Source organism: Benincasa hispida, chromosome 9 (genome assembly GCF_009727055.1).
Source record: "Benincasa hispida cultivar B227 chromosome 9, ASM972705v1, whole genome shotgun sequence".
NCBI classification, from domain to species: Eukaryota; Viridiplantae; Streptophyta; class Magnoliopsida; order Cucurbitales; family Cucurbitaceae; genus Benincasa; species Benincasa hispida.
The window spans coordinates 20875128-20891616 of record NC_052357.1 but is presented as its reverse complement, the minus strand read 5'-3'; the positions used below and the strand labels follow the sequence as shown (position 1 = coordinate 20891616).

The 16489-nt window shown below is 36.9% G+C and overlaps 1 long non-coding RNA gene across 1 annotated transcript; it reads left to right on the top strand.

The window, feature by feature from the left end:
- Positions 1–1501: 1501 nt before the first annotated feature.
- On the top strand, positions 1502–3430 carry LOC120086728. Its single transcript, XR_005484301.1, has 2 exons — positions 1502–1679; positions 2155–3430. It is a non-coding gene; the product is annotated as an uncharacterized LOC120086728 (long non-coding RNA).
- The last annotated feature ends 13059 nt before the right edge of the window (positions 3431–16489 follow it).

Genomic DNA, 16489 nt, shown 5'->3' with positions numbered 1-16489 from the left:
TATTGATAGATTAATTGTAATGGGCCAGAATCGCAAACGTACATAGATTGTTTTTTATCACATTTACTTAGAATTATGAATCTGTCACATTTACTGTCATCGTTACTGTTACTTTTGACCCCTAACAATAACAGTAACGGTAACAATAAATGTGACTGATTCATAATTCTAAATAAATGTAATCAAAATATGTCACATTTATTCATAATTCTACATAAATGTGACACATTTTGATTACGTTTACTTAGAATATGTATAAATAAATGAAAAAAATAATTAGATAAACATTGAATCTTGTAACAAAAAGAAATAAAAAAAAAACTGGTTAGATAAAACTAAATCTGCAAAGAAAAGAGATCTAGATGAGATATTTGAGGTGAGAAAAATCAAGAGAGATTATTTGTTTAAATGGAAAAATATATTAATCAAATTTGGAGATTTATTCGAAGAGAGATATTTGGAGAGAAAAACTAGGAAGGATTATTCGTTTAAATGCAAATATATATATATATATATAATCAGACTCTGCTGAAAACTAATAACTCAATAGTTGATAATTACACTGTATATATAAATGTTAATAACTCCGTCTTCAACATTTATATGTACTACGGATCAAATTGAGGGCAAATAAGGAATTAGAAAAAGCCAAATCACCTGCTCCATAACAAATTTGTTAAAATTCTTATTAAATTCTAGTTTTTTTTATTTTTCCAATTGAAACCTAAAATTCTGCTATATACTCTCATTCCTCTAAAAGAAGGGTTTACTTCCCTTAAAAAAAACTTTTCTGCACAGAAAGACTTAATTGTAGACTCATATTACATTATTATCTTATACATTCCATTTATTTCAAAAATAGTCCATCAGAACTATACATTTTCACTAATGTTGTGGTGTATTCACTATTAGGCTTCATCTACCATTTTTAAAAAACAAGATAAAATTTAAAAAAAAATAATAATAATAACCTAGTGTTTTGTGTATCCACTACAAGAAAACATGTGTATTGTACCTTTTTTCTTTTAGCAACGATTTGGAAAATGCTACAAAGATTTATAAAATTGCAGCGGTTTCTAACAACACATGACAAAATTGTTGCAGTTCATATGTATTACAACAGTTTGCTTACGATATTTTTTAAATTGTTGCGATAGATATTCAATTGGAGCGGTTTGCTATTGAGGTATTTAAAAAAAAAAAGTTACAAATATGTATATTACAATGCTTACATTGCAACATTGTTATTAATTGTTGCAATAAAGTTGATTGCGACAATTAAATTATATTTAAAGCATTGAGAATATCATAGCTTTAGATAAATTCTCGTTTTCTATTTTTTAGCCATGTTTACTATTTTTAAATTTACAAAATTATTTTAATGAGAAAAGAAATTAAAAAAGTTAAAATAAAATACATTGTTTAATATTTATTACTAAAAAAATACCTCCAAATTATTTTTAAACGTCTTTCCCTATTATTTCCCCCAAATTTCCTCTCTCATTTCTTCTTACTACACGCAAATTCTCTCCCTCTTTCTTCTTACTACACCCAAATTCTCTCTCTTGTTTCTTCTTACTTCCCCAAAATTCTCTCTCTCATTTCTTCTTCAAGTGAATCTACTGTCACCAATCTAATTCTCTCCCACACACAGTCACTTCTTCGCTTCTCCATTGGAGGTAAACCCCATACAAAATTCACTCTTTTCATTTTCATTTTCGATTTTTTGTTTTTTGGGTTTTCGTTACGGGTGCATCTAATCAGTTTATGGGTTTCGTTTTCAATTGATTCTTTTAGGGTTTGCATTTGATAGTTGTAGAATAAAACAATTTCATGATTGTTAAATGATCGGGCGAAGGGGCTTAGAGAGATGAAGTATTCAGATTTTAGGTTTGATTTTTAGTATATGGTGTTTGAATTGGAATGAGACAACCCTTCAAAACGAAGGGGGGTTTAGAGACATGTAAAAGGAAGAAACGAGTTGAAGAAAATTCGTGGGAAGAAAAGAGAACAAGAAATGGTATACGAGAACGAGAGACGCTCATCCAAATAGGGTTGACTTTGGAGAATGATTCTAGTGATAATAGTAGATCATTTTCTTCTTCCTTTTATTTCTAATTGAACGATTAGGGCTTACAAATTTAGTATGGACAGTGAACAAAGGTTGACTTTGGAGAATGATTCTAGTGAAGGACGACAACACTTGAATGGAGAAAATAGGAAGAGGAAGAGTATATTGATGTAGGTTGCGGAGTGGGAAAAGCCATACATTGATTTATTATCTAACTTTTGTCTATGGATTAATATTAATGACTTAAATTTGTGTTAATTGAACTTTTTTTTTTTGTTATCGGATTGATGATTGGGTTTCAATTATACTATAATGCTAAAATACAATTTTTCATTGCAATTTATCATTTCTTGGAGATTTATTATGTGTTTGCATATAAGATGTACTTTGTAGCACATTTACTAAAAATAGTAAAACAATTGCAAAGAGGAAGAAGAAGAGAGCATAAATGCCAAAGAAACCCTTATGTTGTCTTTCTAGATTGTTGCGATGAAATGTTTTATGTCGTACTTTTTCAATACAAATATCTCTTAATCTAGACATAATATTTTCTCTAGTTAAATCTAAGTATAAATCTAGTTAGTCTTAGAGTGATTTGGGTGTCAAACTCAGGGACATAAAACTAAATTGTGCAAAGCAGTGTTTTGATTACAAAGTAAGCGATGGAAGTGTGTACATCTAACTATTCTATTTAATCTAAGTGATTGATAGGTAAAATGGATGCGATGAAAATTGCAATGCAATATTAAGCAGTGTGCGATGAAAAAATGGATGGAACACAAATAAATGGATAGGGTTGAAAAAGATTCATCAACATTCCCCTAAGCAATGTATAAGCTAAGCGTTCATGTCAAAAACTCATAAATAATGAACTTCACCTCTCGGTTCTTGATGCCACACTACCCTATCTCTAAGATGCATGCGATGAGTTTTTATCGCGAAAGATTATCTTTATCTCTAAAGTTACTTCTTTCCTTGTCCAACAACAACACAAGCTTCGAGAATTTGTTCAGCAACAAATTTAGCAAGTCCATTACCAACATATTATGATGAGGAATTTCACCTGACATCAGACGTAGAAGCAACATGAGCAATTCCGCTTCACTTTGCAATACATTCAAGAAGTGCTTGCTCAACTAATTACTGGCCCTGCTATCCCGCCGCATCTTCAACAACTGTTACACTTCCCTGAGGAAGAAGTATTTCCTCCTCTGCCTGACGATAACAACAATATGGAAGGAAACTAAATTTGGGGGTGTTTTCTTTGTAGGTTTTGTCAATTTTCATTCAACGTTTTGTATTCTCAATCGCCTTATATATTAATCAAATTAAATGAATTGACAAGTTGATCATTGGCTACGTGTTTCTTCTTTGCATTTATCCCTTGCTTATATTTACTACCTTGATATTTTCCCCTTGCTTTGGTGCATTTTCCCAATAACCTCAACGATGATACTTGTGCTAGCCAATACTTGATTTACTATGATAAGTATTTAGTACTTAGTCTTAGGATGTTGCCTTAAGAAATATTTCTCGAAATTAATATGCGTGTAAGTTTATCTCAAACCTCTTTTACAAAAAATTTTCAAAGCAATTGCATAATTTGGTTCTCAACAATGTCCTTCTAAATTTGGAGGTGAGAGAGGTTTAAGCTAAACATGTACACAAAAAAGAAAAATATAGTAAAAAATAATAATAATAAGAATTTGCGTTGAGATTGAAGCCTGCTCATAGTTGGATGTCCGCATGACACCCGTTGGGGCAAGCCAAAATGAAAATGGGAATCATGATTAATGCAAAAAGTATTTGTCGTAACGCCGCTGCCTATACTAAAAAGAAAAAAAAAACTTGCTAAGGCATGATTTAAGTCTGAGAAGGGTGCCTTGCTCGTAGTTGGATGTTCGCATGACACTCGTGGGGGCAAGCTAAAATGAAGGTGAGATGCTTGAATCAGCGCATAAATAATTCGGAGTAAAGAAAAATCAAGAAGCTTTTTTTTTAACTTGAAAAACGAAAATATTAGATAGCCTTGAAAATAAATAAGGGATTTTTTAAGAATAAGTTTGCCGCATCTAAGGTTTAGAAATATTTTCAGAAGAAGGAAAATAAAGCTAAGGAGAAACACGAATCTAATAAATCTTGAATTAAGAAGCGCTTTGAGAGGTCTGATTGACGCGTCAAAGTAAGTTGAGATATATTAAGATTTTAAGTATATGTTTGAGGATAAGCATTATTTTAAATGCGGGGGTGTTATAACTTGTAGAAGTACAAGTTATTCTACTCTTTTATTGAGAACAATTAAGAAAATCAAAGGAAAATACGTCAACTTGAGAAAGAATCAATGCAAATAAATATATTTTGCGATTGTGAGATTACAAAACTAACAATTCTTGAAAAAGTATGAAATATGTCATTGTTGAACGCAAGATGAGTGAAAAGAAAATCAAAACAAGCGACAGTTGAAAAAGCATCAGTCCAAACACCAACTCTGCAACGCATAGCACCACGCGACGAAACAAAACACGACAAAAAGAAAACGACAAATGCGTGGGCAGTGGAAGTCAAGTCAACAGAGCAAGTTGGTGGCCGATGTGATAGGTTCATTGCACCACTAATGGATCTCTAGCATGTAGCAGGTGGCACAGTAGGGCATGGAATTTAATATGAGGCAGATCATCATTAGAAAAAGGCAATGATCTTTACCTTTTGGTGCCTACAAATAACCTACCCAAGAAGTTGAAAGTAGCTTCATCCATCGAGAGATGGGAAATTCTACCAAAAAATTCGTCCTAATCTTCCATAACCACCATTCCTCCAAGCTTCTCCAGTGAGAATTTTGAGTGAGAGCTCAATAATTGTCCAGGAAGGAAGAGGGAGTTCCTCCAGATCATTTGCAGTCAGTATTAAGCAGTCATCACTAAGAGCCTTAAGGAGTAAGAGGTTGTCACCTACGACTTGATTTCTTCATTTCCCTTTTATTCCTTGCATCAGTTGTTCTTTTATATTTGTATTAAATGTAGTGATTGAAGAAGACTATTCATAATATGAATACAATTCCTTCCATGATTCACACATCTTTGTTCTCTTCCACAAACATGAATAGCTAAATCATCCATGGGTGAGGGAGAGTAGTTAACATTTTTTACTAAGTCGTGCATAAGTAGGTGTGCTTTCTTAGACTTATTTATGGGATTCTACTCACTCAAATACCTAATCTTCTTCTGAACTCTGATGTCCCTAGACTTTTTCCCTCTGCTCTGTCATTCAGCTACAGATTTTATTAGGGAAAACATGTTCCTGACCCGGTTCACACTGATGTTCCTGTAACTAAAAGTGGTCCAATTAGGAAGTTTCTTCTGACTCCATGTGGGAAAAAGGTGATGCATGTGCTAGTGTTTGAATCAAAAGATCTTGGTGTTTTGGCTCAGAATTTATTGCGATGGATGATATGTTGAATTTACTGTGTAGTGCTTTGGATGGTACTGATCATGGTGGAACTCTAGTGCACAGGATGACAATGTGGATGCTTGATGTTGTCCCTATTAATCAAATTTCCTCCAGTCGTCTTTTTTAACTGTGGCAAAAAAGGGGAGTAGCTAAATAAAAAAAAACAAAAGGAAGAAAAAGAAGATTTTGTTGTATATCTTTAAGAATAACTGTGGTTTGTCTTTCACAATGTTATGATTTGTTAATGACATTGTCATCTTGCTTGTATGTTTATGCTGGTTAATTATGTTATTTTTTTTGTCAATGCTTAAAAAAAATCTGCCAAAGGGGGAGTTTGTTAGATTTTGTATGGTTGACAATATTTGTTTAAGCATCACAGATGTTATGAGATGTGTCTCCGCATTGTTGGTTTCAGGAAGAGGAATGTCTACGACAATGCTGATTCTGCAAGATACATTCCTTATTGGTGGTTTGTTTTCGTTGCTCTTATTTAAAGGGTTCTCTATCTTTTCCAAATGGGTTAACCGTATTATTCTTTTGGTGAAAAGCTTGATATGTGTATTCGACTGACAATATAGTGTATTGACGAATCTATGTTTTCGTGTTCTAAAGACATTCTCTATTTTTCTCACATCGATGGTAAGAAGATCTGTTGAGAAGGGATTCTCATGCCAAGATTTTTTGAGAAATAATTCTTAAGCTTAGGGAGAGCCTAAGTCATTTGAGCAAATGGGACTTTGCTTTTAGAGTGAGAGATACAACATAAGTGAGAAGAAGTCTCACGTCTTAAGGGGAACTAAAACCTGTTAGAGAAGCAGTCTCGATCTTAGGGGAGCCTAAAATTTGTTTCACTAATTATTCAACTTAGGGGAAACCTAAGACACCGTAAGAAGGAATCTCACACATAGGGGAAGCCTTGGTTATTAGTTGAGTGATAAAATTGTGCGTTAGTCACTGTAATCATACATCTATTAGAAATAAGTACTACATTGTAATTGCTTATCATTGATATTAGTAAAATTATCTTTCTCAGGCACTCTGTCCCCTAGATGTAGGTGATTTACATCGAATTTGATTACCAATCACTAGTGTTATATTTTCATTTTTCTACATTTCTTTATAATTGTCTTATGATTTGCTATAACATAAGTCGTGACATTGTTAACTTGCAGTAGATACCCTTTTATACAAACTCTTTGTGGTCAGATCTTATACAAACTCTTTGTATAAGACGCCCCCGCTCGCATGTCCCCACACGAATGATCAGGATCAGACCATCTATGGCAAGTCATAACATTTGTAACCATTCCACAAAGTGGGCCGCATCTGTAGAGTTACTAGGATAAGGTTTCCCTCTTATATCCATATACTACAGACCATTTTGTTTATCACTTAAAACATGATCCACTTGTATGTCACCATATACATGCTTAAGTTATATAATGACAACCAGAGATTTTAGTTTATTGTGGTAAAGCAAATAAAATATCCAATGTGCAAAGTCAAGTAGTGAAACAAATATCATATATTACACATCACAAGCGTTCGTACAAACTGTTTACAAACTACAGAACACGAGACTTTAGGGCATCATCCCCAATAGGCACAACCTAACAAGAAAACTTATTTCTTGATGGGTAATGACCATCAAGAGAAAGCAATACTTGACGGGCATGGACCATCAACGAATCTAACCGTGAAAACAAATATTAAATTTATGTGGGATTTAGATCTTTGGTGCACGGATGTGGTCTTTCTTGATGATTAAGAAAACATCATTCATTGATGGGCAATGACTATCAAAGAAAAGCTCAATTATTTAAATTAAACAACGTTGTTTTGGCTCTCTTAATAATACCTAAAACCCCCAAATCTGATCATTATTCTACACGAAGAAACACTCGACGTGAAGATCGATGGAAACCTCCAAATATTGCCGTGAAGATCGACGTTTAAACTCCTAAAATACCTGATGGAGTGCAAGCGTACACATCAAATTATAATATAGTAAAACGGCCAAGAGACCGAGTATCATCCTCTGGGAAATTGGTTTGACTCTTTTAGCTATTCAAAGTTCCATCTAATTTTATTTAGGGGATCGAACTGTGATGAGAAACTAATTAATCTAATCCTAAAAAGCAAGAAAAGATAACATCGGGGTGAAACTAGACAAAGACACGTTCTAGGGTATGATTTTGTTAAATGAATTAACCAAATAAATTATTTTTATGTTAGATTGATTTCATAAAAATTATAGACCTAGGAGTCTATGTCCAGGTATCCTCTTTCGAGTTCAACCCTTTCTAATAACTAACCATTGTCTCGAATCTCTTCTGTCGCTTGATTATTTACAACATTAAGTTTCTCCATAAACAATCTCTATTAATCTCCTATCACTCTCGTGCATACTTGACTAATAGTTTGACATGCTAAATCTAACCCAACGCCCTCTCTCTCAAGCAAAACATTAAGTAAAGAACATTCAAACAATGGCCAATTGTTCAAAAGCATTAAGAACAAACATGTTAAAATAATTATGCAGAAATTCAATCTAAGAAATAACCAATTTAGTTTAAGCAATCCATAAAACTAGATCAAAACCCTAGAAACACAAATCAGTCATTCATGGTTACAATAAAAATATAGACCATTCATAAGGTTTCCAAACACAAAGGAATAGAAAATAAAAGAGGGAAGAAATTGCAAGCTGTGTTCTTGACTCTCGTCCTCGAATCCGGAATCGCAACCTAATGAACTCCGGCTGACCCGCAGTAATCTCCTTTTCTTTTCCTCAACTCGGACTAATGTAAGTGAAAGCGGGGGAATGTGCCTGTGTTCACCGCCCGACTCCCAGATGTTGCCTCTGTCCAGAATTATACTCCCCAAGGAGGCCTCGCTGTAATATCGAATTATGCTCTCAAAATCAGCCCTAAAATGCCTCCTCATTCAAGTTCAGTGCATCTCTGCTTTTATAAACAATAGTCGCAGCATTGCAACGCTGGCGCTAAAATCAGCGTAGCGCACATTAACCAATTTTGCAGCATTGCAACGCTGCTCTGTTTCTACATGTGCTCAGGTCTCCAGTGTTGTTACGCTACCCTGCCTCTAATTTTCACCTTTTCTTCACATTTTCACCCTTGATCATTGCCCTAGGTCAAAGTTTTGACTTTTTGGGGTATTTTGGCCATTAATCCTAAAAAATTGCTTGCTCCAGTCCAATTGCTCGTTTTTCTACAATCAAACATAAAAAGCATCAAAGATCTCATATTAAGCATAGAACCAACTAAATTCTAAGCCCAAAGAATGCACTTTTGGAGTGTGTATCAATACCCTACATTGTTTTGGCTCCCTTACCAATACCTAAACCCCCAAATCGATTGCGCGAAACCGTATCCCATCGACTACTTTTGTGAAGATCGATGTCCAAATATTTCCGCCTTAAAGATTGGAGCCCAGATCTTGTTATCGTGAAGAACAACGCCCAAATCTTATCGTGGCTATCAACGACGCATGAAACTGGCCTACTATTGATCGATTGCTGCCGTGACGATTGACTCTTGCCCAAAATCACGATTTTTGCCTAATACCAGTGATGCTTGATTGCCGCCGTGACTTGCTGTGATGCTTGATTTGATCTAATCTGTAAGTTGCTAAACCAATTTCGATATGTGGCGTATGGTTCTATTTTTCGAATTTTTTTGTTGTGTTTGTTGTTTGATTTTTAGTTTATGATATTACTTTGCAAGAGATTAAATTAGATTTCTTTTTCTTTTTTTTTTTTTGAAATACACAATGGATATTTGTTTCAAATTTATAATGAATATGCTAATAGAGTCTTGCTTTCTTTAACAAAATAATGAACAAATTGATAACACATGAATTTAATTTAAAATTTAGTGAAAGTACAAGAACCAATTAAAATGTAACAAAATTCAAAATACAAGGACTAAAATGATATTTTGTCGGATAAAATATAGATTTCTAAAGAAGTCAGATTGAGGTACACAATATCCTCAAGTACTTGATATGATGTTGGTAAAATATTATATGATGGGCTTTAAATTAAAGAAGTTGCAAGAATCGATGTCCAATGCTCCAAAAAGTACCTATTGACCCCTCATATCCTATTGTATATTTCTAAAAAAAAATGCCTCCAAAAACTTCCTTGTATTAGTATAAGGTGGGTTGTCACATAGGTTTGCTTATCTATGGATCAACTATCCTCCAATTATGGTAGTCACTCTTGAATGAACTCGTTTTACAAGAGATCCTTGAGTAGAAGCGGATCGTCCAAATTTTATTTTTATTGAAAACTAAATTTACAGTAAACATACAAGATATGCATTCATAAATAAATTACAACATGCTTTTTACAAAGAAAAAGAGTTCAAGAGATATCACCTTTGAAGAACCTTTCTTCGTGTAATTCCCTTGAACAGTCACGAGCCTCGAACTCAGCAACTTCTTGAAGACCTTCTTCAAGAACTTCACGAAAAAAAACGGAGACACTACCACAGTGAGCCTTTGGTATTCTCAGGGTGAGAACTTAGGAGTAGTGAACTCTTACTATTTTGGTTAGGAGGGATTATTTGAGTTTGGAGGAAGAAGAAGATTGAGAGAACACAGAACGTTTCTGTGAAATTCTATTGTATAGCAATCTGTTCTATCGTGTAGGTGCTATGTTGTGTAGTAAGAAGAAGAAAACTTATTTTTCTTTTAATCATTTTTGCCACAAAACCTAATAACCACCCATTAAGGTGGTGGATAGAAAATAGAAATTTATTATTCAAAATAATAAAATAATATAAATAAATATTATAACTAACTTATCATATTATATTTATATTAAACCATATGTTATATCAAATATAACACATAACCTATAGTTTTAATATTGTATCACATACAATATAAACTATAGTTTCTTTTCTCTATTTTATGGCATTTAATATAAATAATATTTATATTAAATTTAACAACTACGAACACATTCATAGAAAATATATTTGAATCTCATTCAAATATTTATTTCTTCTAATTAAACTATAATATATCAAATACATTATAACAAGTATATCATATATAATTGAAACAATTTAATTATATCATATATAATTAAATTCACTCTTATTAATTTGAACAATTCAAATTAACCCAAAAACTAATTCTCAACTAAATCCTTTTGAGTTACCAAGGGGACTTTATGGACCTGTAACTTGAAGCTCCAACGGTATATGAATAATTAATTAAATCCTTTAATTACATTATCCACCATCTGTTAACTGTCGGGCACTCTACTAAAGACCGACAATTGCATTCTTCGCACTACAGATATATTTCTGTATCCATTGGATATAACCAATCAACAGTACGATGATCCTTCACAAATTGCTCGTAAGTATAGTTAGGCCAAATTACCATTTTGCCTCTGTAGTTACATCTAACTTAAGTACCATTGATCCTTCTAACGAACAATAGATCATAGTCCCACTATGTGAAGCCCGAATTTCCATTTTCCCTACTTAAGCAGGTGTTAAAAGGAATTAACTAAGTGAAAGTCAAATCCTATGTTGAAATGAAGGAAATTTCTAAGTGTTGAATAGATTTTCCTTGAGTAGTTTTGAGTTAAGCATTAATTGATGAAATTTTGGCTAAGTGTAAGGTCAAAAAAGGACCCATGCGTGAAGGGTTAGGAGACATTAACGCATAAGTTGAGAAGACAACCATGCGTTTGTAAGCTTGGACGCATGATTGGCCAAAATATTGGCAAGAGGCATTGCCAAAAGTTGTCATGCATTGGAAGCTAAGGAGAAAATGACAAAGTGTTGGACTATGCGTTGATATAGTGCCATGCGTTGGCCATAAAGTTTTGAGAGGTTACTTGGGCATGGAGAGAGAGATTGAAGTAGGGCTAAAAATAACGCATGCGGCAGCCACTGCCTTTGGAGATTAGATCAATGCATGGGGTGTGACGGCTACGATGGATGCGTTGGACACGATGGTATGCGTCCATGCAGCCGAAGGAGATGCGTTGGTAGGTTGCGGTGGTGCGAGGGCATGCGGTGATGCGAGGGCATGCGATGACGCGGTGCAAAGCATGCGTCGATGGATGGCATGCGGCGATAGAGGCATGCAGTGATGCGAGGGCATGCGATGACGCGGTGCAAAGCATGCGTCGATGGATGGCATGCGGCGATAGAGGCATGCGGCGATGAAGGTGGACACGATGGATGCGTTGGACGCAAAAGTATGCGGCCAATGGTTTGCGGCCGAAGGGATGAGTTGATGACATGCACGCGCTACTATGCGTTGATGTCATGCGACCGTACTATGCGTTAATGACATGCGCGCGGTGCTATGCGTTGATGTCATGCAACGGAGCTATGCGTTGATGACATGCGGCGGTGCTATGCGTTGATGTCATGTGATAGTGCTATGCGTTGGTGGTCTGCGGTAGCCTTGCTATGCGAGAGTGTGCGACCGAGGGCGTGCGGTGATGTGGCCTACGGTATGCGGCTGATGGTATACGTGTATGCGACCAAAGGGATGCGTTGATAGTATGCGATGGCATGCGGTGATGAATGCGATGGATACGACGGATGCGATGGCCTTGATAAGGTATAAGCTATGCGATGTAACAAGCTAAGATGGACGTATAGTGATTTTTCCCTTGCGTTTTTAAGGCTTGCGGTAACAAGGAAAATGAGATGGGTTGCGTTGGTTATAAGAGATGTGATGGTGTTGAGTTGAGAACCAAGTTGACCCAAGGGTTGCTATGTGAAACCCAAAGCCCATTTTCCCTTTATAGCAGAAAATAAAAGGAATTAACTAAGAGTTAAATTTTAGGACAGGAGTAGGAAGATCCCTAAGTGATGCAAAGAATTTAAGTACTTTGGAAATAAACCATAACTAGTGAAGATGTGGCTAAGTATAACCATGCTGTGAAAATAACTAACTATTGGACTAGGCATTGTCATGCGTTGGCCATAAAATTATGAGAGATTACCTGGGCAAAAGGAGAGGTTGAAGTAGGGCCAAGAATAATGCATACGACAGTCGCTGCTCTTGGAGGTTAAATCAACGCATAGGGTTCGACGACTGCATTGGATGCGTTGGACATGAGGATATGCGTCCATACGACTGAAGGCATGCAGCTGAAAGAGATGTGTTGGAAGGTTGCGGTGGCACGAGGGTAGGCAGTGCAAAGGGCATGCGGTGACGCCAGGGTATGTGATGACGCGGTGCGAGGCATGCGCTGGAGGGTGGCATGCGCGTTGGACGCGATGGATGCGTTGGACTATGTGGCCGATGGTTTACGATAAAAGGTATGCGTTGATACCATGCGACCGTCCTATGTGTTAATGCCATGCAACCGTCCTATGCGTTGATGCCATGCGGCCGTGCTATGCATTGGAAGTAGACGATGGCATGCACGATGGATACGTTGGACGCGGCGACTTTGATAAGGCAAAGGCCATGCGATGGGAAGAGCTAGGATGGACGCATAGTGGTTTTCTCTTGTGATTGTTAAGGCTTGCGGTGACAAAGTAACTGAGTTGGGTTGCGTTGTAGAAGATGCAATGGTGTTGAGTTGAAAACCAAGTGGAGCCAAGGGTTGCTATGCGTTAATGATAAACCATGCGTTGGTGATACACTATGCGTTGATGGCATACTATGCATTGATAGTATACTATGCATTGATATCTGAGGCTAGCAGTATGCGTTGAAAAGGGGTGTTGGTCGTCATCCTAGTTGAACACATATTGAGTTGGATGGACGCATATGAAGGATGAGCACATATAGAGAATGAACGCATATGGAGGACGTCATCATACATGTAGCTTGCTAGGAAGGAGTCTTAGGCCTTAAGGAAATGAGGTGGGTGCACGAGTAGACATGCAAAGTTAAGCCTCACGCGTTGGCTATGAGGGAAAAAGACACTTAAGATTGCGTTGATCAAAATTTGTGTTGATGGTGTAAGGTGAAGGCACCTCAAGCAGGAGGTGGAGAAGGCTGGAAGTTAGCAGATGCTAAGGAAAACACTTGGATGTGGCCAAGGGAGGAGGTGTCGGACAAAGAAGAGTGTTGAGCGCCTATAAAAAGGGGAGAATGCCTCACTTCGACCTACACGTCAATTAAGTACTTAAAGATCACAAAGAGAGGGAAAATAAGATAAGGGAAAGCAGGTTTCGGTCGGAGGTGGAAGCAAATGCGCAAAGGGAGCAGAACTATACGGACAGACGCATAGGCTAACTTCAAACAAGAAGTTCTTCCAAACTACTCGTGCAAATCAAGTGATTCCTGAACCAAAAGCTTCTAAATTAATTGTAGTTTTAGTGTGAGGCTTGTCTCAAGAAATTCTAATTTTAAAGATGTCAAAATCAAGGAAAACCAAGAGATGCTCACCAGTGAGGAGACAGTTAGGCCAGGAGAAATAAACGTGCGACTTGGAACTTTCGCCAAAGAATTTGAAGGCAAAACTTTAAGGTATTATAGTTAAGACATTTTCACACATTTTTGAAGGAGGAAATATCTTGAGATAAGGCCTAAAAGCATTAGTAATCTAAGCTTAAACATGAAATAGGATCCAACGGTGGAACAAGGGAAACCAGGTGAACTGTGAAGAAAGTTGTCAACAACTCATGTGAGTGGTTTCTTCCTTTGTTCTTTTGAGCATATTGTGAATTAATATGTTGTAGGTTATACTATGAGATATGTATGACGTTGGGATAGTCAGGGGGTCTAAGGACCTTGAACCTGAGCCCAGAATGAATCCTTACAGGATGGTCAGGGGACCGAGGAGTCTAGTGCCTGAGCCAGTGGGACGAAAAACCTTGAAATGGGATGGTCAAAGGGCCAACGGGCCTAACCTTTGAGCCCATAAAAGGGAGAACTATGTGCACATAGGTTGATATTGTAGTTATGATATGTTAACCATCTACCATGTGTGTAGGTGGGTTTGTGAAAGCTTCATGATATGGTGGAGGTTCGCTTGGGAACCTCAGGATTTCATTTATGGAAGATTTGTATTTGTGTTACCACTTACTGAGCTTTGTAAAAGCTCATGATTTGTTTCTGTGTTTATCTTACAGGTAGTTGACGAGTCCAGGTTGCAGTGTTGGTAAAGATCTGCCACAAGTTTAGAAATAGTACGAAATGAGATTGGTTGTCGGGATAAGGTTTCCATGTAAAAGTAACTTGAATTTGTAAACTAGTTTCTAATAAAAGCTTGTAATATTTTCCACTGCAGACATACTAAAAGAAACTAGCAGATTAGCCAAAGTATTATCAGTTAATATCATGCCTCACCTCGGGCTCAAGAGCACGGGCTCGGGGCAGGGTGTGATAACTTGGTATTAAAGCATAAGATTTTGGGAAAAAGGGGTAACTAGAGAAGAGTATAGTAATACTATAGTAAGTCTAAATATGTGATTTATTATAGGAATCATGCCAAGTCTAAATATGTGATTTATTATAGGAATCATGCCACATGGTAGACCGTGCAAGCAACCGGTGAGGACTCTAGATGCTAACTCGAAGATAATAGGAGAAGATCAGGGCGGATCGAGTCATCCACAGGCGGAGGCTGGAGATGATGACCAAATGATGGGAAAATTTGCTTGGCGTCTGGCCGAAAACTTAGGAGGGGTGACAATAGACCCCGAAAAACGATTTAGTATTGAATGGTTGAAGGCCTTAGGAGCCTCGAACTTTGAAGGAACCACGAACCCAGCCGATGCGGAAGCCTGGTTTGTGATGATAGAAAAATGTTTCAGGGTAATGCGATGCCCTGAAGATAGAAAAGTAGCCCTAGCCACTTTCCTACTCCAGAAAATAGCTGAGGATTGGTGGCGCGTATTTGAAGATAGAAGAAGGGGAAAGGAAGAAGTCACCTGGGAGGAATTTGGAAAAGCCTTCCATGAACAATTCTATCCTCAAACGTTTCGCGATGCAAAACGAAATTAATTTCTAAAGCTCGTACAAGGCTCACTATCGGTAGCCGAGTATGAACAAAAATACACTGAACTTAGCAAATACGCCACCAGTATAATACTAGATGAAATTGAAAGAAGTAGAAGATTGAGGAGGGACTACGAGGTGAAATACGAACGCACGTAACTGCCAGCACTGATAGGCAGGACTTTCCAAAATTGTAGAGACAGCGTTACGTGTGGAAGCTAGCCTAGGATCGCTAGCAATAACAGAACCTGTGGGGGAGCGAGGAAAGAGCCAGAAATACTCCTTGGGGGTCCTGGATAAAAAGATAAATAAAACCAACTCTGGAAAACATAAGGCAACAAAAGAGCTTACTCTAGAAGAAGCATACAAACCCAACGAATCTGTAGCCAGCACCCGAAGGCCGTGGTGTTCAAATTGTAAAAGATATCACTTTGGGCGCTGCTATGAAGGGGAAAATGTATGCTATAACTACGGAGAAGTTGGTCACTACAAACAGAACTGCCCTCAGTTAGGAAAGGAGGTCATAGGCAAGGAAAAAGCCCCCGAAGAGTAAATAGATATGTACTATTTTCTATTATAGATGTTGTATAGAAATTTCTCTTTGTAAATATGTTGTTATGATTAATAAATATATGTTAACAAAGTGTGTTGTATGATGAAATGTTTGTTAACTAGATGGGATCAAGTCAAGAAAAGAACCCGTTGTGCAATAAATATGGGAAATATCACCCTGGGGAATGCCTGAAAGGAACGAATAAATGCTGTATCTGTAGATGTGCAGGGCATAAAGGGAAGCAATACCCAGAGTTTCAACGTTTCCTCAGTCACCGAGACCCAACTTTTGATGTGACTAAAGACTACCCCTGTCGTAGGCGCCATAAGAGTGATTGGAAAGATCAGGAAGGGAGGGAAGGTTTGTGCTTAAAATGTGAACAACCCGGTCACAAGTACAAATACTGCCAACCAATGATCCTGCCAGTAGCTCAGGAGGAAACCAACCTTGGAAGGACT